This window comes from Carettochelys insculpta, chromosome 4 (genome assembly GCF_033958435.1).
Source record: "Carettochelys insculpta isolate YL-2023 chromosome 4, ASM3395843v1, whole genome shotgun sequence".
Lineage (NCBI taxonomy): Eukaryota > Metazoa > Chordata > Testudines > Carettochelyidae > Carettochelys > Carettochelys insculpta.
Window position 1 is genome coordinate 315954 of NC_134140.1, and position 25082 is coordinate 341035.

Here is a 25082-nt window from a genome sequence, read left to right on the forward strand (position 1 = left end):
CTCCCCCTTGGCCAACTGAAGGGCTGGACCTTCCAGAATACACAATCTTTAAGGTTTGCAGCCCCCGATGTTCCTCTCTTAATCTGGCCCTGATGCTGTGGCAGGAGGAACACATCTCTCCTCTGGCCCCAGCAGGGAGCTGCCAGGGCTGGGCAAGAGAAGGCCGCAGCAGTTTTGTGTGTGGCAGCCCTGAACCCCTGCATGGGGCTTGTTAAGCAGCTCCACAGCTACCCATCAAGGGAAATCTGACTACCACTTACCTTTTAAGAACTTGTGGGGGGACCTCCACATCCCCTTGCACCATCTTGTTCCCAGTCCCACTCCAAGGGCTCTCACTACCTGCTGGGCACACTGCTCCACTTCTGAAACTTGTTCCAGCTGGTTGAAACTATAGTTAAAAAAAACAAGCAAACAATCTTGTCAGACACAGATAAACCTGATTTGTTGGGGAAGAGTCGTTTTTTGATGAGGTATGATTTCCCTTTACTACCTACCTGAATTCTTTGAGGGGGCTCAATGAGTTTTTGGGAAAGTGGGGAGGGGGGTCCAGCATTTACTTAGATTTTTCAGAAAGTCTTTGGAAAGAGTTCACCAAAGGCTCTCAGTCAAGGTGAGCTATTATGAGATAGTGAGGAAGATCCTCTCATGGTTTGGTAAATGGCTAAAAGATAGGGAAAAAAGGGTAGGTACGCTTGGCCAGTTTTTGGAATGGTGGTGTGCCCCAGGTCTGTTTGAGGATCAGTCTTTTTCAGTATATTCATAAATGATCTAGAAAAAGTAAACAGTAAAGGACAACGTTTGTAGGTGAAACATCTTGAGTAGTTGAAGTCCCAGACAGACTGCAGACAGCTACAAAAGGATCTCAGACCTGGATGACTGGGCAACAAAGTAGCAGGTAAGAACGTAAGAATGGCCAATACTGGGTCAGACCAAAGGTTGTTCTAGCCCAGCATCTCATCTGCTGACAGTGGCCAGTGCCAGGTGCCCCAGAAGGGGTGGACCAAAGACAATGATCAACCGACTTGTCTCCTGCCATCCATCCCCAGCCTCTGACAATCAGAGGCCAGCGACACCATTCCGACCCCCTGGCTAATAACCTTTTATGGACTTAACCTCCATGAATTTATCTAGCTCTTCTTTAAACGCTTTTATAGTCCTAGCCTTCACAGCCTCCTTTGGCAGGGGGTTCCACAGGTTGCCTGTGTGCTGTCTGAAAAAGAACTTTCTTTTATTAGTTTTAAACCTGCTACCCATTAATTTCATTTGGTGTCCTCTAGTTCTTATATTATGAGCACAAGTAAATAACTTTTCTTTATTCACCCTCTCCACACCGCTCATGATTTTTATATACCTCTATCATATCCCCCCTCAGTCTCGTCTTTTCCAAACTGAAAAGTTCCAGTCTCTTTAACTTCTCCTCATATGGGACCCAGTCCAAACCCATAATCATTTTCATTGCCTTTTTCTGAACCTTTTCTAATGCCAAAATATCTTTTTTGAGGTGAGGAAACCACATCTGTATGCAGTATTCAAGATGTGGGTGTACCATAGTTTTATAAAGGGGCAGTAAAAGATTCTTTGTCTTATTTTCTGTCGCTTTTTTAATAATTCCTAACATCCTATTTGCTTTTTTGTCTGCTGCTTCACACTGCATGGATGTTTTCAGAGAACTATTCACAATAACCCCAGGATCTCTTTCCTGATTAGTTGTTAAATTAGATCCCTTCATATTGTATGTATACTTGGGGTTATTTTTTCCAATGTGCATTACTTTACCCTTGTCCACATTAAATTTCATTGCCATTTTGTTGCCCAATCCTCAGTTTGGTGGGATCTTTTTGAAGTTCTTCACAGTTTGCTTTCGTCTTGACTATTTTGAACAGTTTAGTATTGTTCTTTAAACGTTATCACCTCACTACTTACCCCTTTGTCTAGATTTATGAATAAGTTGAATAGGATTGGTCCTAGGACTGACCCTTGGGGAACACCACTTGTTACCCTTCTTTGTTCAGAAAATGAACTGTTCATTCCCACCCTTTGTTTCAATTCAATGTAGATAAATGCAAATTAATGCACACTGGAAAACAATCCCAACTACACAGATAAAATGGTTAGTTGGTTAAAGCCTGTTAAGGCATACTGGTGTGTAGGGCAGCAACGAAGGTCCTCCACTTCTTTCTGTCTTTGACCATTTTCTCCAGTGTGTCCCAGTTGCAGTTCATTGTCTTCATATCTGCTTCAGTAGTACACCGTCATGTTGTCTTGGGGTCTACATTAGATGTTACTGCTCAGAAAGAAAATCTTGGAGTCAAGTGTGGGTAGTTTGCTGAAAACATTTGCTCAGTGTTCAACAGTAGTCAAAGAAGCAACCAGTTTTGGGAATCAAGAAAGGGACAGATAAGAGAGAAAATATATTGCTTCTATATGAATCCATGGTACACCCACATCTCGAATACTGCACGCAGATGTGGTTGGCTCATTGCAAAAAGGATGCATTGGAAAAAATTCAGAAAGGCAACAAAAATTATTAGGAAAATAGAAGAGCTTCTATATAAGGAGAGATTAAAAGACTGGAGCTGTTCATCTTGGAAAAAGATGACTAAAGGGGATATGATTTAGGTCTAAAAAAATCACAACTGGTGTGGCGAAAGTAAATAAGGAAATGTTATTTCTTGTGGCTGAAGAAGTAAGGGGTCACCCTACTCCCTACACCTTACCCCATATTAATAGGCACCAGGTTTGAAATAACCAAAAGGAGGTATTTCTTCACACAACACCCAGTCAACCTATGGACCTCTGCCAGAGGAAGGTGTGAAGGCCAAGATGGTGAGTGAGCTGAATAAGTTCGTGGAGGGTAAGTCCATCCATGGCTATTAGCCAAGAAGGGCAGGGAGGGTGTCTCTAGCCTGTTTGTCAGGGCTGGGAATGGACAAGAGGGATGGATCACTCAGTGCTTACCTGGTCTGTTCAGTCCCTCTGGAGCATTTGGCATTGGCCACTGTGAGAAGACAGGCACTGAGCTAGAGGGACAGTTGGTCTGACCCAGTAAGGCCTTTCTTGTGTTCTTAAACATTGCAGGTGCTTCGTCTTCTGCAGGCACCAGCGATCTCCTGGCAGCACTCTGCTGCCTGCCAATTCTGCAGGGGCTGTAGAAGGAACACTAGATCTCCTGCTGTGGCTCAGCCAATGACCGGATAGCAGCCTCTGCGTCTCTTTCCCTTGACCATCAAGCTCCTTTCTGGATGGGAGGATATCTCTCTCAGGGACATCCTTAGCAGTTTTGGTGCTGTACACCAAACAGCACAAACCTTTGCACCCCCATGTGGGGGAGCAGACACCATGACAGGAACTGTGCTCAGGGACACAGCAGGAGTCAGACCACTCCTGTACTCACTGAAGGCAGCAGGAAGCAAAGCAACCTAGTCCCAGCCCACTCTGCCAGCCCCTTGTCCCTTCACTCACTGGTGGAGAGGAAGCAGAGTGATGCGGTTGGGGGCTAGGGGAGCAGAGTGGGCTGGCACTGCTTTGCCCTGCTTCCCACTGATTAGTGTGGGGGATGGCCTGACCCCTGCTGTTGGCACCAGCCCCACCCCTCCCAATCTCCCAGGCTGCATTGCTGAGGGAGGGAGTCTGGGGGAAAGAGTGGAATGGGGGTAGAGCAGGGAGTTGATCCAGCCCTGCACTCCCATAGAGATGGCCCTGTGGGGTGCAGCCTGTCAGGGCTGGGGGAAGCAAGGTGAAGAGTCTGGCCACCAAAGCTGGCATCACTATGTATGTAGGTGTCTTGGGCACCATGAAATGTGGGGCAATTTTGTGCCCTGAATGTTGTGGTGCCCTCTGCAGATATGTATTTTGTGTATTGGTCAGGATGGCCTGGGTCTCTGCGCTTGCCAACTATACCACCTGTCACTGGGCAGCTGTCTCCTACCACTCCCTTCTGGCCAGTGGTCAGTGCAGGGGGCCTGCCTCAATAACTCACAAAAGTCTTGTTCATGCCAACAATATCCTTCCTTAGGGTCTGGGATGAGTTAGTAAAGTCACATACACCCATCCATTTACTTCCTTGGTAGCTCACCCCCCACCAGGCTTCTCTGCTGGGTAGCCTACAGCCGTTCCCAGCTGCCATCAAGAGAGACCTGTCTCCCTGTTGCCCAGCTGTTCCCACCTAGCTCCAAGCAACAACAGCAGCCCATTCCCATGGAGTGATGAACAGCCCAGTACTGTGAAGTCATAAGGTGGTGCTGCATACCAGATCTTATCCCACCAACACTATGTTCTGCCTGGCAGAAGTTACAGGGTCCCAGGATCAACCTTGGTGCAGGGGCAGCAGGTTTGCAAAAATTTTGGTGGTGCTGAGAATTTCTGAACCCGCACCCCTCCCCCATTCAAACTCCAAGTACATTCAGAAAATCTGGCTCTCTTTTGAAAGAGCATGTAGAACGTCTACACACAAAACACACCCTTTTGAAAGGAAATTGAAGGAATGTGGTGCCGCTTTCGAAAACACTCCTCGGGTCCTGTACCAGGAAGAGCTCCCCCTTTCAAAAGGCTCCTGAAGGAACATGTGTAGACTCTCAACAGGCCGCTCTTTTGGCCATCTGGGGTGCGGAGACACCCTGGCGGATGGCAGGTTTCTGCATCCAGCCACATTTAAAGCCGCACGCACCCAGAAACCCTGCGTCGGGAAGCTGAGAGCATGCTGGCAGCACAGGCATGAGCAGCATTCAGCAGGCCGTCACAGCCACCCCCGAACAGCTCCAAACCACCATCGCCAGCAGCCAGCCACCTCAGGAGCCCCAAGGCCTCACCTCACACCCTCACAGGGATCACAGGAGCCTGGGCAGCCTCCCAAAAATGGACACCCTCATTGGCTGAGCTGGAGCTGCAGGATGTCCTAGGACTGAGGCAGGAAGAAGAGGTCCTGCTGGAGATGGGCAGCAAGTGCTGCAACGTGGCTGCTTTTGCCAGACTTGCACTGGACTGTCCGCCTGGGGACACCCTGCCCACACCCCAGACCAGGTGAGGAGCAAGGTGAAGGAGCTCTGGCAGGGCTACGCACAGGCCTGGGACTGTGCTGGCCACTCAGGGGCAGGTCCCCTGACCTGCTTGCTACTACAGGGAGATCCAGAGCCTCCTGGGGTCCCGGGATACCTCACCACTGACTACCATCCTCGACAGCAGATGAGCCGTACCCCAAAGACATGGAGGAGCCAGGATCCCAGGGCAACACCACCCTCCTGGAGATGGTGGTGCCCACAGAGTGATCCAGTGAGGAAGTGGACCTGGTCATCGATCTCCCCTCATGGTCATCCAGACGGGTGACGGCAAGTGGGCATCACTGGATCTCAGTGAGGGACCCACTGATAAGTAGCTAGCAAAACACACAAACACCCCAATAGGTGGACCGGGCACCATATCTGCCAGTGGGCCGTCCAGACGCCCAGTGAACCCAGGCCAGACATGGCACAGATGGCCGTGGCTCCCGGCAGCACACCGTAATGGCCACTGGCAACACTCGGCATCCATCCCCATGGACAGTGCTGCGAGCCATACATGCAGAGAGAGGGTGCATGGGGCCAAACCATGCCTGGGGCCTTCCCCACATGGCCGGGGACTCCCTCAGCGCCTGCGGTACCCCATGGCCACTGTGCCATTGGATGGGAAGGTGGGGGGAAGATGGGAAGAGGCAGAGGTGTAGGTTGGATATTAGGAAAAGCTACTTCACCAGGAGGGTGGTGAAGCATTGGAATGCGTTGCCTAGAGTGGTGGTGGGATCTCCAGCCCTAGAGGTTTTTAAGTCCTGGCTTGATAAGGTCCTGGCTGGGATCGCTTAGCGGGGATTGATCCTGCTTGAAGCAGGGGGCTGGACTAGATGATCTCCTGAGGTCCCTTCCAGCCCTAGGATTCTATGATTCTGGGGCTGCTGCCCCCAGGGAGTGGGGGGCATGGTCCACAGGTGGTCCTGAGGGACTGACATGCTGTCCATCTCTCCCTTACTATCCATACAGCTGTGCCATTGGAGGGCCAGGAGAGTTCCATCCCCTCTCTCATCCCAGGTGGTGGAGAGGATCCAGGCACCCCCTATCACTAGCACCACAGCAGGCCCAAAGCCAGAGGGGATGGAGGCAGTTGGGGAATGATGCCCCCAGGCCAAAGTGGCAGAGTAGTGCGTCCGCCTGGAGGAGGTGAACATGGCATGGTGGCAGACGACCTGAGAGGAGCCCATGGCCAACCTCAGGGATATGATGTGTGTCCTGAGGGAGCACTGAGCCCATCTGGCCTGCCTTGTCCTGGCCTCTGCCCCACCCCCACTGCCGCCTTCCCGCCAAGCCCGAACCTGCTGGAGCCTTCCCACCGCCCTAGCTCCCTGTGCTTCCTGCCCCATCCCAGCCTTGCCAGGGACACCAAACCTGGGGATTGGAGAGGGGATCCCAGGGCCAATGGGGCTCATGGTTGTTCACCCCCATCCTTGACTGATGTCCCCCTTCCACCTCCCCAGAGTGAGGCCTCCCTTTCCACAGCTCCCCATGTGCATAGCTTGCTCCTGGTCTCCACTGTCAATAGTTCTGTTCACTGTTTTCAAAAATCAGTGTCCATAGTTTTCGATAAACAGTTTATTTTTGCACCATCCCTGTACCCCGTGCTCTAGATGGCGAAACAGTGAAGGGTGTATGTCTGAAGCAGCCTGTGTGGGGTGGCTGTGGATGTGGGGCACTGAAGCCTGTGAGTGAAGCTCATATGGAGGGCCTCCCAGATGTGGACCCCATCCTGTTGAGCCTGGCAACTCGGAGCGCTGACTGGCTGCTCGTAACTGGGGCTGAACTCAGCTGCCCACCCCTGCATGAATGCCTCACCCTTGCCCTCCACTTTATTGTGGCAAACACAGCAGGTGCTCATCACTGCAGAGTGTTCTGCAGGCTGAACTCTGGGCACGTGAGGAGGCACTCCACCAGCCCTGCAGGCTTCCAAAGGCCCACTCCACTGAACTGCGAGACTGGTTGAGGCAGGTGCTAAAAGACTCCTGGGTGGGGTCTGTGTTGCTTGTGTAGGGCTGCATCAGCCAGGGCGGCAGTGGCTACCACCAAGCACAGGGACTCCTGGGGGGTACATATGTCCTAGCTTCCATGTGGCGACAGAGCCCAGAGTTCCAAAACACATGGACGTCATATGTCCAGCCCTTTTACCCCACATAGACATCCATGAAGTCAGCCTTGCTGCCCACCAGTGCCTGGAGCATTACTAAGTGGCAGCCTTTTCTGTTGATGTAGCTGCCGGCGTGGTATTCCAGGGCACGAATGGGGAGGTGCATCTCGTCCAGGGCGCTGGAGCAATGTGGGAAGCTGAGCGTGGTGAATCCCTTGACGTCCGTGTCCACATACCCCACATGGACAACACAGTGGAGCAGCATCACATTGATTGTGCAGATGACCTGTGTGGGAGGGAAGGTGTGTGCTCTTGTGAGAGCATGACGGGGCATGCCTTGTCCCCTCCTCCATGGCCTTTCCAGACCCCTGCCCTATGCCTCCAGCCACCACATGTCCCCCTTGCTCAGGAGCTCCCACCTCCTTCCCTGTGGAGGGTGTTACCTGAGCATGCCCACAGACCAGTAGCTGTCCAGGATGGCCAGTAGCCAGATGGCAATGGCCACCCTCTTTTTGAGGGGGAGGGCGGGCAGCATGCAGGTGTCCTGGTGTCTCAGGACGGAGGCAAGCCAGTGGAAGAGCTCCTGGAAGGTTCACTTCTCATCCTAAAGTTCTGGATCCATCTGACATCATCCCACTAACCCATCAGTAACAACAAGAAGTCCTATGGCCTGACAAAGCCATATGCTTTGCTCCAAAATATATTAGTCTACAAGGTGCCACAGGACCTCTTGTTGTTTTTGAAGATACAGACTAACTTGGCTGTAGTAGTAGCATCCTTCAGTCTACGTAGACTATGGATCGCACCCTTCGTAGTTCTGTTTGGCATCTTCATTTGCAGCATCGGCTGTGACTGTGAAGACCCACACGAGAGTGACAGTCCTTGCTGCATCTGTTGCATATGTAATGGGTGTCTGGCAGGTCCTTGCTGTGCTTTCTGCGGGCTCGCTTCTCCTTTGCTAGCTGTCTGATCCTCAACTCATCCTTCTGAAGGCCCTTGTATAGTTCCTGCCTCCATCTGCTGTGATCGTCTGCCAGCTCCTCCCAGCTGTCTGGCTTGATGTCTGCTTCCCTGAGGTCCCTCTTGCAAACATTTTTGTAGCGCAGCTGGGGGCATCCGGGAGGTCTTTTGCCAGAGGCTAGCTCGCCATACAGGATGTCTTTTGGGATCCTTCCATCATTCATCCTGTGGACGTGGCCAAGCCAGCGGAGCCGCCACTGCCTGAGGAGGGTGTGCATAGTTGGGATTCCAGCTTGCTCAAGGACGGTAGTGTTGGACAGTCTGTCCTTCCACGATATTCCAAGGATGCGCCTGAGGCAGCGCAAGTGGAAGACGTTCAGCCTCTTTTCCTGGCGGGCATACAGGGTCCAAGTCTCGCTGCAGTAAAGGAGGGTGCTGAGGATGCAGGCTCTGTAGACTTGCACTTTGGTGTAAGTGTACAGCTTGTTGTTATTCCACACTCTCTCACTGAGTCTGGACAGAGTTGTGGCTGCTTTACCGATCCTCCTATTTAGCTCAGTCTCCAAGGACGGGGTGTCAGTGATGGTGGACCCGAGGTAAATGAACTCGTGGATGACCTCTAACGTATAGTTGTCAGTGCTGAATGATGGAGAAACAGCAACATCCTGAGCAAGTACATTTGTCTTCTTTAGGCTGATGGAGAGCCCAAAGTCCTTGCATGCTTTGGAGAACCGATCCAGCAGCTTCTGAAGCTGGTCTTCTGTGTGTGACACGACAGCAGCATCATCTGTGAACAGCATATCTCTGATGAGGACTTCCCGCACCTTAGATTTAGCTTTCAGCCTTGCAAGATTAAACAGTTTTCTGTCAGACCTTGTGTGCAAAAAGATGCCCTCTGTTGAAGATCCAAAGGCGTGTTTAAGGAGGAGTGCGAAGAAGATCCCGAACAGTGTCGGAGCAAGGCCGCATCCTTGTTTGACGCCGCTCCTGATGCTGAAAGCATCCGATAATGTGCCATCATATTGGACGGTTCCTCTCATGTCTTCGTGGAAAGACTGGATCATCTTGAGTAACCGTGGTGGACAACCTATCTTGTGGAGCAGTTTGAACAGTCCATCCCTGCTGACCAAGTCGAAGGCCTTGGTTAGGTCGATGAAGGCAATATAGAGTGGCTTCCTCTGCTTCCTGCATTTCTCCTGCAGCTGCCTCAGAGAAACTACCATGTTGACGGCAGATCTCTCTGCGCGGAATCCGAACTGTGATTCAGGATACACCCTCTCAGCAATCTTCTGGAGTCTGCCGAGGATGACGCGAGCGAACAGTTTACCAGTGATGCTTAGGAGGGAGATTGCATGGTAATTGTTGCACTCGCTTCTGTCTCCTTTGCTCTTATACAAGGTTATGATGTTAGCGTCGCGCATGTCCTGTGGAACCTCTGCCTCTCTCCAGCACAGGCACAGGCTACCTCCTCTGATACTTATCCCCCTCACTAGCTGTTCCCACCAGTCTGTGCTGCTGGGGTGGCTCCAAATACACCAGGCACTTGGGGGTGGTGCCGGCGGGATCCCAGGTGGGGGAGGCATTGTCCCCTGGAGGAGGTGGAGGGCAGCCGTAACCATATTGGCCTGACCACAGTACCTAGGAAGGCCAGCTCCAGTACCAGAAACTGCTGATCTGGATCCATCAGGAGTGGATAGCCATCAGATCCATGCATGGGCTCCACTTTGCATTGTTCAGCTCCATGGGCCTCAATGTGTGCAGGGTGGAGGTGTTAAATGACTGCTTCTTGGAGCAGCTGGTACAGGAACCCACAAGGGGAGAGTCAATTCTCGATCTAGTACTGACTGGAACGCAGGATCTGGTCCAAGAAGTAACTATTACAGGACCGCTTGGATATAGTGACCATAATATAATAACGTTTAATATTCCTGTGTTGGGAAGAACACTGTAGCAGTCCAACACTCTGGCATGTAATTTCAAAAAGGGGAATTATACAAAAATGAGGAGGTTATTTAAAGAGAAATTAAAAGGTAGAGTAACTAAAGTAAAATCCCTGCAGGCTGCATGGAAACTTTTCAAGGACACCATATTAGAGGCCCAACTTAAATGTATACCCCAAATTAAAAAATACAGTAAGAGACCTAAAAAAGAGCCACCGTGGCTTAACAACCATGTAAAAGAGGCACTGAGAGATAAAAAGGCATCTTTTAAAAAGGGGAAGTCAAATCCTAGTGAGGAAAATAGAAAGGAACATAAACACTGCCAAATTAAGTGTAAAAATGTAATAAGAAAAGCCAAAAAAGATTTTGAGGAACAGTTAGACATAAATTCAAAAAACAATAGTAAAATGTTTTTAAGTACATTAGAAGCAGGAAGCCTGCTAAAAAAGCAGTGGGACCCCTGGACGATAGAGATGTAAAAGGCGCAATCAAAGAAGATAATGCCATTGCAGAGAAACTAAATGATTTCTTTGCTTCAGTCTTCACAGCTGAGGATATTACAGAGGTTCCCAAATCTGAGCCGTCCTTTGTAGGTGACAAATCTGAGGAACTGTCCCAGACTGAAGTGTCAGTAGAACAGATTTTGGAACTAATTGATAAGCTAAACAGTTACAATTCTCCAGGACCAGATGGCATTCACCCAAGGGTTCTGAAAGAAGTTAAATGTGAAATTGCAGAGCTATTAATTGTGGTTTGTAACCTATCCTTTAAATCAGCTTCGGTACCCAATGACTGGAAGACAGCTAATATAACGCCAATATTTAAAAAGGGCTCAACAGGAGACCCTGGCAATTACAGACCGGTAAGTCTAACATCAGTACCGGGCATATTAGTAGAAACAATAGTAAAGAATAAAATTGTCAGACACGTAGAACATGATTTGTTGGGCAAAAGTCAGCATGGTTTCTGTAGAGGGAAGTCGTGTCTTACTAATCTATTAGAGTTCTCTGAAGGGGTTAACAAGCATGCGGACGGGGGGATCCAGTGGACATAGTATACTTAGATTTCCAGAAAGCCTTTGACACAGTCCCTCACCAAAGGCTCTTATGTAAATTAGGTGGTCATGGGATAGGAGGAAAGATCCTTTCATGGATTGGAAACTGGTAAAAAGACAGGAAACAAAGGGTTGGAATAAGTGGTAAATGTTCACAATGGAGGGGGGTAACTAGTGGTGTTCCCCAAGGGTCAGTCCTGGGACCAATCCTGTTCAACTTGTTCATCAATGATCTAGAGAAAGGGGTAAGCAGTGAGGTGGCAAAGTTTGCAGATGATACCAAGCTGTTCAGGATAGTCAAAACCAAAGTAGATTGTGAAGAACTTCAAAAAGATCTCAGCAAACTGAGTGATTGGGCAGCAAAATGGCAAATGAATTTAATGTGGGTAAGTGTAAGGTAATGCACATTGGGAAGAATAACCCCAATTATACATACAATGTGATGGGGGCAAATTTAGATACAACAGATCAGGAAAGGGATCTTGGAATTACAGTGGATAGTTCTCTGAAAACATCCACACAGTGTGCAGCGGCAGTCAGTAAAGCAAATTGGATGTTAGGAATTATTAAAAAAGGGATAGAGAATAAGACGAAGAATATCTTACTTCCCCTACATAAAACTATGGTACACCCACATCTTGAGTACTGCATGCAGATGTCTCCTCACCTCAGAAAAGATATATTGGCGTTAGAAAAGGTTCAGAAAAGGGCAACGAAACTGATGAAGGGTTTGGAATGGGTCCCATATGAGGAGAGGCTAGAGAGACTGGGACTTTTTCAGTCTAGAAAAGAGGAGACTGAGGGGAGATATGATAGAGGTATATAAAATCATGAATGGTGTGGAGAAAGTGAATATTGAAAAGTTATTTACTTGTTCCCATAATATAAGAACTAGAGGACACCAAATGAAATTAATGGGTAGTAGGTTCAAAACTAATAAAAGAAAATTTTTCTTCACCCGGCGCACAGTCAACCTGTGGAACTCCTTGCCAGAGGAGGCTGTGAAGGCCAGCACTCTAACAGAGTTTAAAAAAGAGCCTGATAAATTTTTGGAGGTTAGGTCCATAAATGACTATTAGCCCAGAGTAAAGTATGGTGCCCCTAGCCTTTAGTCAAAGGCTGGAGACAGATGGCAGGAGACAAATCGCTTGATCATTGTCTTCAGTTCACCTCCTCTGGGGCACCTGGCACTGACCACTGTCGGCAGACAGGATACTGGGCTGAATGGACCTTTGGTCTGACCTAGTATGGCCGTTCTTATGTGTCTGAGGTGGCCCTTTAAGAGAGTGGCTGGCTGGGGGTCCTGGAGGGGCTTGTCAGCCATGTGACCCTGTCTGCAGCGTTTCCTGCTCCACTCTTTCACAAGAGTGCCCTTGGGTATGTGGACACTCTTTTTGAAAAGGGCTGAGTGGCCTTTTGAAAGGGCAGATCGAAGGCTTGAGCTGCTTTGTGTGTGTAGATGCACCGTTTCAAAAGATGGTCTTCTGTGGGGTCTCTTCCTGGAAGCTCATCTTTTGAAAGAGTGCGGTACGGTAGATGTAGCTCCAACGTCTATCCCCTTGCCTAAGGGGCAAGCTGCAGCCTATAACAGCCTTCTTCCATGACGGCAAGGTGGGAACCCAGGTTCGCCCACTAACCTGGGTCAGGAGCAGCGGGTCTGTATAATTTTTGGCGGGGCCCGGAATGATTCGCTCCATTTCCCTTCCCCCACCTAACTTGTAAGTTGATATATCCATATTTAAAGTCACAAACATGGAATGGGAACAGTTCCTCCCCCATCTCGCTACTGCACAACTCCAGGACTCCTGCCACTCAGCTCACTTCCCCACCTGGGCTGAGGCAGTAACTGTGTTTTTCTTCCTTCCCTTGTGCACCCCTTGGGCTACCTGAGCTAAAGAAGCAGCTGTCCAATGTGGGAGTGAGCAGCAATGCCAGCTGCCTTGTGCATCCAGGCGGGTCAATTTCCCCACGTGGTGGAAGGAGGTGGAAGGGGTGGGAGTGAAAGGACACAGTGCAAAGGGCACAGGAGTGCAGGGGTTGGGGCACAGGGAGCATAGTACAGAGAAGGAAGTGCAGGGTTTGTGAGAGGGGGCGTGGGGAGCCTATGGGAGACCTGGGGCAAAGGAGGGCACCACAGCCACAGAGGATGCAGATTTGCTCAGGGTGCCATTTTCTTTAAGAGCAGCCATGCATGAGACATCCAAGAAGCACCTCGGGCAGCTGGGCAGGGGCAAGGTCTAGCCTCTGATCTTGCACTACAAGAAACCTCCATCCTTGTCACTCCAGGGGTGGGAGTGCTGGGAAAGGGGGGCTGCCAGTCATGTCACATCCTCGTCCCCTCTTCTCTTCTGCTGCACAGCTAGAGAAGCCAGGGATCACCTGAATAGTAACAGAGAGATAGATCATCTGGTGTGAGCTGATGCCTCAGGCACTGATCTGTATTAGGTCCTTTGCAGCTCTGTGAGAAGTGGCGTTCCAATGCTGAAAGCGTTGGGTCTCTGAACATTGCTGGAGCAGAGCACCTAGCTGTGAATATTCATGAGTCTGGGCACCAGCAGCCAATATTACTCACTGGCTATGTGCTGGATCCCAACCCACAGACCCCTGGCAGTAACCATCTGCATTCCTTCTCCCTGCTTGTCTGTTCCAATTGCGAGGGCACTTCCCTGTGACCCTTGTACCTTCTCCTCTCTTACATCAAGTCCAACAGGTATCAGGCTGGAGCTTCTCAGTGCCTGCTAAAGATTGCTTTCTCTGAGGTGCTCCTGGCACCACCATCCCCTAGTGGGACCCAGCTCATTCTCCCTTCTCCAGGTAAGTTAGTTAGTTAGTACGCCCCCGTATTGTCTGGGGACTCCCATGTTTCCACCATCCTTCAGGCATCTAGGGAAGTGCTATCTCTACAATGGTGTCTGTCTCCCTTCTCATCACGTGCCCTATCCATCTCCGGCATCTTCTCATGTGGATAGTGGTCATGTCCTGGTGGCAACACAGGAGCAGATTGTGGATGGAAATTTCTTTGGCCAAAGATGTGAACTTTCTTGTGAAGACTAGTGTTATGAAAGGATGAGAGCTTGGCAAGGTCACACTCTGTCATCTGCCATCACTCAGAGCTGCATAGTGGTGTTGATATGACACAGCTATGGTGCAGCTTAAGCTTGGTGTGGACACAGTACTGTGTAGCTCTCCATACACTGTTCATACTTAAGATGACATTTCTGGCCTTGCTTAGTCTGCTGTGGATGTTCTTGGTGCCTCCATTGCAGTGAATGATGCTGCTGCCTAAGGACATAAAGCTGTCTCTGCTGGGTAAGTCTGCATCATCTATCTTGATTGCTGCTGGTGAATCTATGTTGACAGTCATAATCTCGGGGGTTTTTTTGGCTCTAACTCTTCGTCCAACCTGGCATCCAAAGGTGCACAGGCCTTGTGTCTTTTCCTGTGTGTGTTGATGGGTGTGGGAAAGCAACGCAAGGTCATCCACAAAGTCAGAGTCTTCCAGTGTGGAAAAAGGTGTCCATCTAATATCCCTTGAAGCATCTGCTGTTGTTCTCCACAACACCCAGTTGATTACCCAGCAGTCTTTATATAGGGCCCAGCCTGACCTGATTGGCTGTCTCTAGTTCCACTCTGATTGGTTGTGTTTGTGCCCCAAAGCCTGCTTTTACCCTTCTGTGGCCAGAGGGGAGCAGCTTCCCCACTACAGTTACATACCACAGTTAGTAGTTCTGCAATTTGTCAGTTGTGTTCCTTCAGAACTCTTTGGTGAATACCATCAGGTCCTGGTGACTTATTACTGTTTAAATGATCAATTTGTTCCAAAAACTCCTCTGACTCCTCAGTCTGGGCAAGTTTTCTCAGGTCTGGCACTTAAAACAATGGCTCAGGTTTGGGACTCTTCCTCACATCCACAGCCACACAGATCAATGGAAAGAATTAATTTAGTTTCTCTGCAAAGCTTATTGTCCGTGAATGCTCTTTTAGCGTCTTGATCATTCAGTGGCCCCACTGGTTATTTAGCAGGCCTGCTGCTTCTGATGTACTTCACATTCTTCTTGTTATTTTATGAGTCTCTGGCCAGCTGTTCTTCACATTCTGTTTTGGCCTTCCGAATTATATTTTTACACTTCACTTGCCAGAGTTTATGCTTCTTTTTAGTTTCCTCACTAGGATTTAACTTCCACATTTTAAAGGTAAGGAAGCAGTCTTTGTAATGTTAAAGACCTGAGAATATTCCTCCTACAACAAAGAGACTTTAATAGCAGATTTCAAAGGGAGATGTGTGAACTGGAGTTCATGCTCAAATTGGATACATTGAGTCTTGGCCTTAACAGAGATAGCAATTATCTCATGCACTACAAAGACAGCTTCCCTACCCTTGATATTTGTAATGATCTCAGGCAGGACACTTAGCATTTGACACACCTCATGCCCCCCTAAGTTCTGTGTATCTGATTTGGCGGTTTTCACTTAAATTTTCTTTTTTGAATCTCTGTATTATAAAACCATCAGTGCTGTCCTAGAAATATTATATCTCCAGATCTGAAGAAGTGGGTCTGCCCCACAAAAGCTCATCACCTAATAAATTATTTTGGTAGTCTTTAAAGTGCTACATGACTGCTGGTTTGTTTTGTTAGAATACAGACTAACATGGCCACCTCTCTGTTACTATTCACCTTTTAAAGGCTGCCTTTTTGCCACTTCGTGCTTCTTTTGTTTTGTTATTTATTTGGAGGTGGCAAATTTTTGATACCGTCACTATTTTTTTAATTTGGTGTATGTATTTTAATTGAGTCTCCTTTATTGTGTCTTAAAATACTGCCTTGCAGCTTGCAGGAATTTCACTTTTGGCACTGTACCTTTAAATTTCATTTTAACTACCCCATTTTTGTGTAGTTCCCCTTCCTGAAATTAGGTGCTATCATGGTGGGCTGGTGGTGTGTTTTTCTACCCATGGGGATGTTACACGTTGTTATGTTTTGGTCACTATTCCTATGCAGTCCTGCTATATTCATCTGTTGGACCAGATCCTGGGTTCCATTTGGGACTAAGTCATAATTGCTCCTCCTCCTTTTTTGGGTTCCGGGACAAGCTGCTCCAAGAAGTAGTCATTCTGTGAAGTGTTCACCCATGTGTGATGGGGTGTTTTTGTCTATTATAATTTTTCTGTGTGAGTCCATTTGAGAGAGTATTGACTGAACCATGAGAATGGCCACACTGGTTCAGGCCAACGGTCCACCTAGCACAGCATCTAGTCTTCTAGCAGTAGTTGTGGCCAGATGTTTCAGAGGCAATGAACAGAACAGGGCAATTGCGAAAGATCCATCCTGTACCAGTGCCCCAAGTCCTGACGCCCGCCCCCCCGAGTCTCCCTGCTATCCCAGCACAAGTCTCTCCCTCCCTGTGAGTTCTTGTATTAATTGCAGGGTTTTGGCAACTGCCAACCCTACTAGGACTGGGGCCTGGGAACATGCCTTGGAGTCTCTTTGCTTCTGTGACAGACCCTGTTGCAGGGAATGACAGTGAGTTTCATTGTTACTTACAGCGTGCCACAGACTTCAGCAGAGGTTCTGCAGAACAGAGAGACAGCCTCCCTTGTGCAGACAAACTGGTAGAGCCCTTAGAAACCCCCAGGAAGGGGAAGCATCTAAATTAGGATGAGGGTACAAAGATGGGGCTGGGACAACAGGAGCTCCACGCACTTGTTCATGACCCACACTCTAGGGCAGAGCTGTCCCATCCGCTGGATGAATCAGGGTGACCAATCCAGGTCCTGCACTTAGTCATGGCCACCACAAGATGCCCAAACTGTCCTGTGGACTGGAGGGATCCTGGCAGTTATGGGGGCCTGGCGCAGCAGCAGCAGGGGTCACCTCCTCACACTCACCATGTGGGCTGTGGGAGCCACAATGGCCTGACATCCAGAGCTGTTCCATCCAAAGGATGAGCTGGGCAGGCTGCCCCAGGCCACATGCTTTTGGAGGCCCTGTGGCAGTCGGCCAGCCATCCTATGGACAAGATAAGGCAGAATTACCTGAGGCGGGGTTCGATGGTGGCAGCAGATGGCAGCAGAAGCAGGGGGTTGCTTCCCCTCAGGTCCCCCCACTCTCACCACCCAGATGGTGCCAGCAGCAGCCTGTTCCACTCCGCCATGCCACACCTTCCCAAGTCCCAGCCTGCTGAGCCCTGCTTCTCTGAGGCAGTGGGAAGCAGCCTCCATTCCCTGCTGCTCATGGAGAAGCAGGGCACAGCGGGCCAGGAGCGTGCAGCAGGGCAGTGTGGAGCCTGCTCCTGCTTACACTGGTCACATGCTGAGTTTGGGGGGAGGAGAGGCGAACCCCTGCTGCTGCCATTCCCACCACCACTGTCATAGCCTGCCCCAGGTAATCCCTGGCCCAGTTGGTTGGGGAGCAAAGCAGGGGCCCTGGGAAAGTGCACGAGGTCCTGCTGACAGCCTGCTCTGCCCTGCCACGACGCCTTTACTGTGGCTTCTCAGCAGTAGGGGAAGCAAAGAACCGCGGATCCAGAAGCAGAATGCTGCTGGCTGGGGTGCACAGGACAACAAGGCAAGGCAGAGCAGTAGATATGTTGAAGGGTAGGGATAGAGTTCAACAAGGACAAGTGCAGAGTCTTGCACTTGGGACAGAAGAATCCCAGGCATTGCTACAGGCTGGGAACCGACTGGCTAAGTAGCAGTGCAACAGAGAACCACCTGGGGATTACAGTGGATGAGAGGCTGGATGTGAGTCAACAGCATGTCCTTGTAGCCAAGAAGGTTAATGGCGTATTGGGGTGCATTAGTAGGAACATTTCCAGCAGATCTAGAGAAGTTATTCCCTTGTACTTGGCACTGGTGAGGCCATGTCTGGAGTATTTAGTCTAAAGTTCCGGGCCCCGCAATGTAGAAAGGGTGTGGATTCAGTGGAGGGCAATGAAAATGATTAGGGGGCTGGCACACATGACCTATGAGGAGAGGCTGAGGGATCTGGGGTTATTTAGTTTGCAGAAGAGACACGCAAGGGACAACTTGACAGCTGCCTTCAACTTCCTGAACAGGGGCTCTAAAGAAGATGGAGGAAGGCTGTTCTCAGTATCAGAGAGGTAGCCGTGTTAGTCTGCAGCTTCGAGAACAAAAAGAAGTCTTGTGGCACCTTATAGACTAACAGATATTTTGGAGCATAAGCTTTCATGGGCAAAGACCCGCTTCATCAGATGCATGAGTGGGGGTGCTGTTTCAGAGCGGTATTTAAAGAGTGGGGTACCAGTAAGAAGGAGGGCCAGAGCTGACAAGGTCTATGCAGGAAGGTGGAAATGGCCCAGTATCAACAGTACTTATCAAAAGAGGAAAAAACAAGTCAGATTAGACCGGGGGTGTGAGTCTTTGTGAGAGTCTAATGGGGAGCTATTAGCACCCAGAGCAAAGAAACTGCTGTGGTGACCTTGAAGCCTCCTTTCGCTGCCTCCATCTAAAGGAATTTTTCCAACACACCTATGAACAACAGTCTGACTTTTTCTACCCACCTACCAACAGCAAAAGAAGAAGAACTCTCTGTGGACTCCCCCAAAGGTCATAGTGAAAGTCTGGATTTCTAGGTACAATGCTTCCACAACCATGCTCAGGCTGACATTACACACAAACAATGCCAAATGAGACACAATCTCAATTATGCTGAATGCTATGCTGTCCACAGTCTCAAAAATAACCCAGATATTATAATCAAACCAGCTGACAAAGGGGGTGCTGTTGTTACCATGAATAAGTCAGACTATGAACAGGAGGCAGCCAGACAACTCTCCAACACCACATTTTACAGACCTCTCTCCGCTGGTCTTACTTTGGAATTCCATTACAACAACTGCTTAAGGAACTCCCTGCTGCTACCTGAGACCTTATTCACTCAGACACACCATCTGAGTCCCAGCCTGGATTATTCTGTTTACTTCCCAAAATCCACAAACCTGGAAACCCCGGACGCCCTATCATTTAGGGCACTGGCACCCTTACCACTGGACTATCCAGGTTTGTTGATTCCCTCCTCAAACCCTATACCACCAACACTCCCAGCTATCTGTGACATACCACCAACTTCCTGAGGAAATTACAAAACATCGGAAAAGTTCCTGACAATGCCATCCTTGCCACTATGGATGTAGAGGCTCTGTACACTAATATTCCACATAAAGACGGATTACAAGCAATCAGGAATACCATCACTGATGTCAACATGGCCAATCTGGTGTCTGACCTCTGCAACTTTGTTCTCACCCACAATTATTTCCAATTTGGGGACAATTTGTACTTCCAGATTAGTGGAACTGCTATGGGCACCTGCATGGCCCCACAATATGTTAATATATTTATGGCTGACCTGGAACAATGATTCCTCAGCTCTCATCCCCTAATACCCCTCCTCTACTTAAGATACATTGATGACATCTTTATGATTTGACCCATGGTATAGAGACTATTCATATTCAAATTCGACACATTAATGCGTGGTTTGAACCAGGATGCAAATTTTCTGGGACATTATAGGGGCTCTTTTGCATGCTTGGCTTAATCTAATTCTTGACTCCTCTCCACCCCCCGCCCCTCTGCTCTCTGATTTGCTCACCTTGATAATTTTTTTCTGATTTGTCAACCTTGATTACTGTTTCTGGTTCTCTGTGCCTTAAATATTGAGTCTGTTCTAGTATGGCTATGGTCTGAAGAGGTGGGTCTGTCCCACAAAAGCTCACCTCATAAATTATTTTGTTAGTCTTTAAAGTGCTACTTGACTGCTTTTTTGTTTTGATAGTATATAGACTAGCACAGCTCCCTCTCTTTTGTCTTTGTAAACTGCGAGCCACTCCCAGTCTCTGTTTAATCCATGGTTAATGGAGTCAAATTTGTAAATAAATTGCAGTTCAGAGATTTCTCTCTCCATTTGATTTTTAAAATTTTTTTGTTTCAGAACTGTCACCCTTTAACCTTCCACTGAGTGTCCAGGGAGATTCTCAGTAGTGATGGATGGCAGAACGAGGAGCAATGGTTTGAAGTTACAGAGAGAGAAGTGTAGGCTGGATATTAGGAAAAACTATTTCACCAGGAGGGTGGGGAAGTACTGGAATGTGTTACTTAGGCCGTGTCTACACTAGCCCCAAACTTCGAAATGGCCACGCAAATGGCCATTTCGAAGTTTACTAATGGAGCACTGAAATGCATATTCAGCGCTTTATTAGCATGCGGGTGGCCGCGGCACTTCGAAATTGACGCGCCTCACTGCCGCGCGGCTCGTCCCGACGGGGCTCCTTTTCGAAAGGCTCCTTATGAGGGGACTTCGAAGTAGCCGGGGTCCTTTCGAAAAGGAGCCCCATCGGGACGAGCCGCGCGGTGGCAAGGCGCGTCAATTTCAAAGTGCCGTGGCTGCCCGCATGCTAATAAAGCGCTGAATATGCATTTCAGCGCTTCATTGGTAAACTTCGAAATGGCCATATGCGTGGCCATTTTGAAGTTTGGGGCTAGTGTAGACACAGCCTTAGAGAGGTGGTGGAATCTCCATCCCTAGAGGTTTTTTAAGTCCCATCTTGACATAGTCCTGGCTGGGATGATGTACTTATGGTTGATCCTGCTGTAGGCAGGGGGCTGGACTAGATGACCTCCTGAGGTCCCTTCCAGCCTTTGGATTCTATGATACAGCACACACCGCCTGTGTGGTTATTTTGGAGGGTTACCCTCCTGCTGCCACCACATGAAGCCCCTGTAATCTCCCAGGCTGCATTGTTCAGGGGAGGGGGTTTAGGGGTGGAGCAGGGGCAGGGCATGCAATGGGGTGGGGGGTTGCCCAGACCCTGTGTAGGACAGCCCTGCTCTAGGGCACCCCAGCTTTATCCTTTCATGGGCTAGTTTAGGCATCCTCACTCTTTTTCCAGTTCCTGGCGCTCAGGGCATAATTCTCTGAGGGTCTTTTTACCATTGCAAGAGCCTGACACAATAATATCCTTAACCTCTATTTATTAACAGCTACCAAAACAGAAACCACACCCGGCAGACAATGCTCACCACTCCCAGCAAGGCAGACAAACTTTCCGGCTGGCCAGTTAGGATGCAGTCATTGGGGGCTCAAACTTCCACACAGTGTGATTTGCAGGCTGTGGAAGTCGGGCAGTGCTGATCCTGGGCTGTGCCCCAGAGTTAGGTTTCAAAGAAATTCCTTTTGGACCTCGATTTATATAGTGAAACTTGAGTCCTGCTTAGCTGAACCTGCACCAGTTGTTTTACATTAAAGTACAACAAAACGATATTTCTCACCAGTCACAGCCACTTCTTTGCCCAATCAGACCCACCACCTCGGTTGATTCAACCCTTGCAAAATTAATTATGTAACAGATGCAAACAATTAAAGACCCAGACAGAGCCCTCCAGATGAATAATAAAGAAGTGGGGACCATACGGGTAAAACAGGAGAATATAGACTGTACAGCCACAGCTGTTACATGATTTCTGCTGGGCAGAATGCATTCGGATAACATTTTCCAAGCTGTTGCTGTGGCTTTAGCTGGTGGAGGTGGGTGCTCTTAGGACAGGAGCGCCTCTGTCCCAGCCCAGTATTACACTGTTTTGATGCAATATCCATGGAATGTGAGGAAGTGACTCTGCTTCTTCGCTGGGAGCTGCTTGGGCCCTCCTGTGGCTGCTGCGGCTTGCTACAGAAAAATGCCTCAGCCCTTACACTGGGGCTTGTCAGGGATCAGCTCTCTGCAGTTCACCAGCAATCTCTTGCCAGGGGGCTGCTTCTGTGCCCCCTCCTTGGCATGTTGAGGAGCCTGAACCCTCCCTCTTCATCTGGGAGGGGCCCCTGTTTCCAGATACTCCTGGGACCAGAGGACTGGGGCAGAATAGGAGACCTTGAACCCTGCAGTGATGGACATTGAAACCCCATCAGCAGACATGCATTTACCTAGATCCATCAGAGTGGGCATCCATACACGGCTGGGGCCCAGGGTGGGGCTGGCCCTCCCTGCTAATGCTGGCCCCGGGGTATCTGCTAGGCTGTGGCCCTCCCCCAACACTGACCTGGAATAGGGCAGCAGGGCTGGTCTCACACAACTCCTGGTGCTGGCCTGGGGTGGGGCTGCCCCCAGTACCCAGCACCAGCCTGGGATGGGGCTGCAGGACTGGCCCCCAATATACAGTGCCTGCCCAGGGTGAGGCTGCCCCCTTTCAACACCCAGTGCCAGCTGTGGCTGTGGGGCTGGCCCCCCAGCGCCCGTGCTGGGGAGGGGCTGTGCGGTTGGGACCCCCCCCCCCCCGAAGCCTGTCCTGCCGCGAGCGGCCCCTGGCGATGGGGTTTGAGGCCAGTTCCCGCAGCGCCCAGAGGCCGAAGAGCGGACCGAGCCGGTCCCTCCCGGGGGCCCCGCGCTCCGCAGGGCTCCGGCCGGGGGCGGGGAGAGGGGCCGGCCGACCCGGCCCGGCCCGGCCCCACCCTGCAGCGAGCGCAGGCCCCGCGGAGCAGCCCGCAGCCCTTCGCCCTTAGCTCCGCGGACGGGAGAGGGGCGCGCCAGGTAACTCCGGCCGGGCCGGGCGCTCGGGCTGGCCGCGGGCTCTGTCGGACTCGGGGCGGGAGGCGGGAGGCGGGAGCCCATCGCCGCGGTGTCTGGCTCCCGGCCCGGCTCGCGGGGAGGCACATCTGGTTCGCGTCCCGCTTTCACAGAACTTGGCTCGTTTTACTGGGGAGGGGCGTGGGGGTGGAGTGCGATGTGGGGGCAGGATGTGCTGAGGGGTGTGGGGTGCACAGTGTGGGATTATGCTGAGGGCTGTGGGGTGCACTGAAGGCCGTTGTGCTGAGGGGTGTGGGGTGCGCTGAAGGTCGTTGTGCTGAGGGGTGTTGGGTGTGCAGTGTGGGGGCAGGATGTGCTGAGGGGTGTGGGGTGCGCTGAAGGTGATTGTGCTGAGGGGTGTTCGGTGCACAGTGTGGGGTTATGCTGAGGGGTGTGGGGTGCGCTGAAGGTGATTGTGCTGAGGGGTGTTCGGTGCACAGTGTGGGGTTATGCTGAGGGGTGTGGGGTGCACTGAAGGAGGTTTTGCTGAGGGGTGTTCGGTGCACAGTGTGGGGTTATGCTGAGGGGTGTGGGGCGCGCTGAAGGAGGTTTTGCTGAGGGGTGTTCGGTGCACAGTGTGGGGTTATGCTGAGGGGTGTGGGGCGCGCTGAAGGAGGTTTTGCTGAGGGGTGTTGGTTGCACAGTGTGGGGTTATGCTGAGGGGTGTGGGGTGCACTGAAGGTCGTTGTGCTGAGGGGTGTTGGGTGTGCAGTGTGGGGGCAGGATGTGCTGAGGGGTGTGGGGTGCGCTGAAGGTGATTGTGCTGAGGGGTGTTCGGTGCACAGTGTGGGGTTATGCTGAGGGGTGTGGGGTGCACTGAAGGTGATTGTGCTGAGGGGTGTTCGGTGCACAGTGTGGGGTTATGCTGAGGGGTGTGGGGTGCGCTGAAGGTGATTGTGCTGAGGGGTGTTCGGTGCACAGTGTGGGGTTATGCTGAGGGGTGTGGGGTGCACTGAAGGAGGTTTTGCTGAGGGGTGTTCGGTGCACAGTGTGGGGTTATGCTGAGGGGTGTGGGGCGCGCTGAAGGAGGTTTTGCTGAGGGGTGTTCGGTGCACAGTGTGGGGTTATGCTGAGGGGTGTGGGGTGCGCTGAAGGTGATTGTGCTGAGGGGTGTTCGGTGCACAGTGTGGGGTTATGCTGAGGGGTGTGGGGTGCGCTGAAGGTGATTGTGCTGAGGGGTGTTCGGTGCACAGTGTGGGGTTATGCTGAGGGGTGTGGGGCGCACTGAAGGAGGTTTTGCTGAGGGATGTTGGTTGCACAGTGTGGGGTTATGCTGAGGGGTGTGGGGTGCACTGAAGGTGGTTATGCTGACGGATGTTGGTTGCACAGTGTGGGGTTATGCTGAGGGGTGTGGGGTGCACAGTGTGGGGTTATGCTGAGGGGTGTGGGGTGCACTGAAGGTGATTGTGCTGAGGGGTGTTCGGTGCACAGTGTGGGGTTATGCTGAGGGGTGTGGGGTGCGCTGAAGGTGATTGTGCTGAGGGGTGTTCGGTGCACAGTGTGGGGTTATGCTGAGGGGTGTGGGGTGCACTGAAGGTGGTTATGCTGACAGATGTTGGTTGCACAGTGTGGGGTTATGCTGAGGGGTGTGGGGTGCGCTGAAGGTGATTGTGCTGAGGGGTGTTCGGTGCACAGTGTGGGGTTATGCTGAGGGGTGTGGGGCGCGCTGAAGGAGGTTTTGCTGAGGGGTGTTGGTTGCACAGTGTGGGGTTATGCTGAGGGGTGTGGGGCGCGCTGAAGGAGGTTTTGCTGAGGGATGTTGGTTGCACAGTGTGGGGTTATGCTGAGGGGTGTGGGGTGCACAGTGTGGGGTTATGCTGAGGGGTGTGGGGTGCACTGAAGGTGGTTATGCTGATGGATGTTGGTTGCACAGTGTGGGGTTATGCTGAGGGGTGTGGGGTGCACAGTGTGGGGGCAGGATGTGCTGAGGGGTGTGGGGTGCACTGAAGGTGGTTGTGCTGAGGGATGTTGGGTGCACAGTGTGGTGTGGGGGGTGCGATAGCTCAGCAGTTTGAGCATTGGCTTCCTAACCCAGGGTTGTGAGTTTAATGCTTGAGGGGCCGTTTGGGGTCTGGGGCAAATAGATTTAAAAAAGTCAGGGTTGGTGCTTGGCCTTGCTACAAGGGTGGGGGACTGGACTTAATGATCTCCCAAGGTCCCTTCCAGCTCTATGAGACATGTATCTCCATATATTTGTGTGTGTGAGAGTCGAGGGATGGGGTGTATGCTGTGTGTGGGTGGGGAGCAACATTCCTTCTGATTTTCTCCATCCATGTGCAGAATAAATTCTGTTATGTGCATTGCAGCATGTGTGAACATGCACCACCAGTAGAAACACACACTGCTGGCTGTGGGTGCTCTGCTAACCAGTTGGGAGGCATTTGAATCTCTCTCAGATTTACAGA

General features: G+C 50.7%; 1 protein-coding gene across 2 annotated transcripts in view; it reads left to right on the forward strand.

Annotated features, from left to right (window-relative positions):
* Window positions 1–25082, forward strand: part of LOXL3 (lysyl oxidase like 3) — a 92000-nt gene that overhangs the window by 1977 nt on the left and 64941 nt on the right. The window contains exon 1 of one of the 2 annotated variants that reach the window (XM_074992110.1): window positions 22569–22641. The exons of the other annotated variant lie outside the window; for it this stretch is intronic. The gene's annotated coding sequence lies outside the window, so the exon portion shown is untranslated. Of the gene's footprint in view, window positions 1–22568; window positions 22642–25082 lie in introns of those variants that run through there. 2 annotated transcript variants of the gene reach the window in all.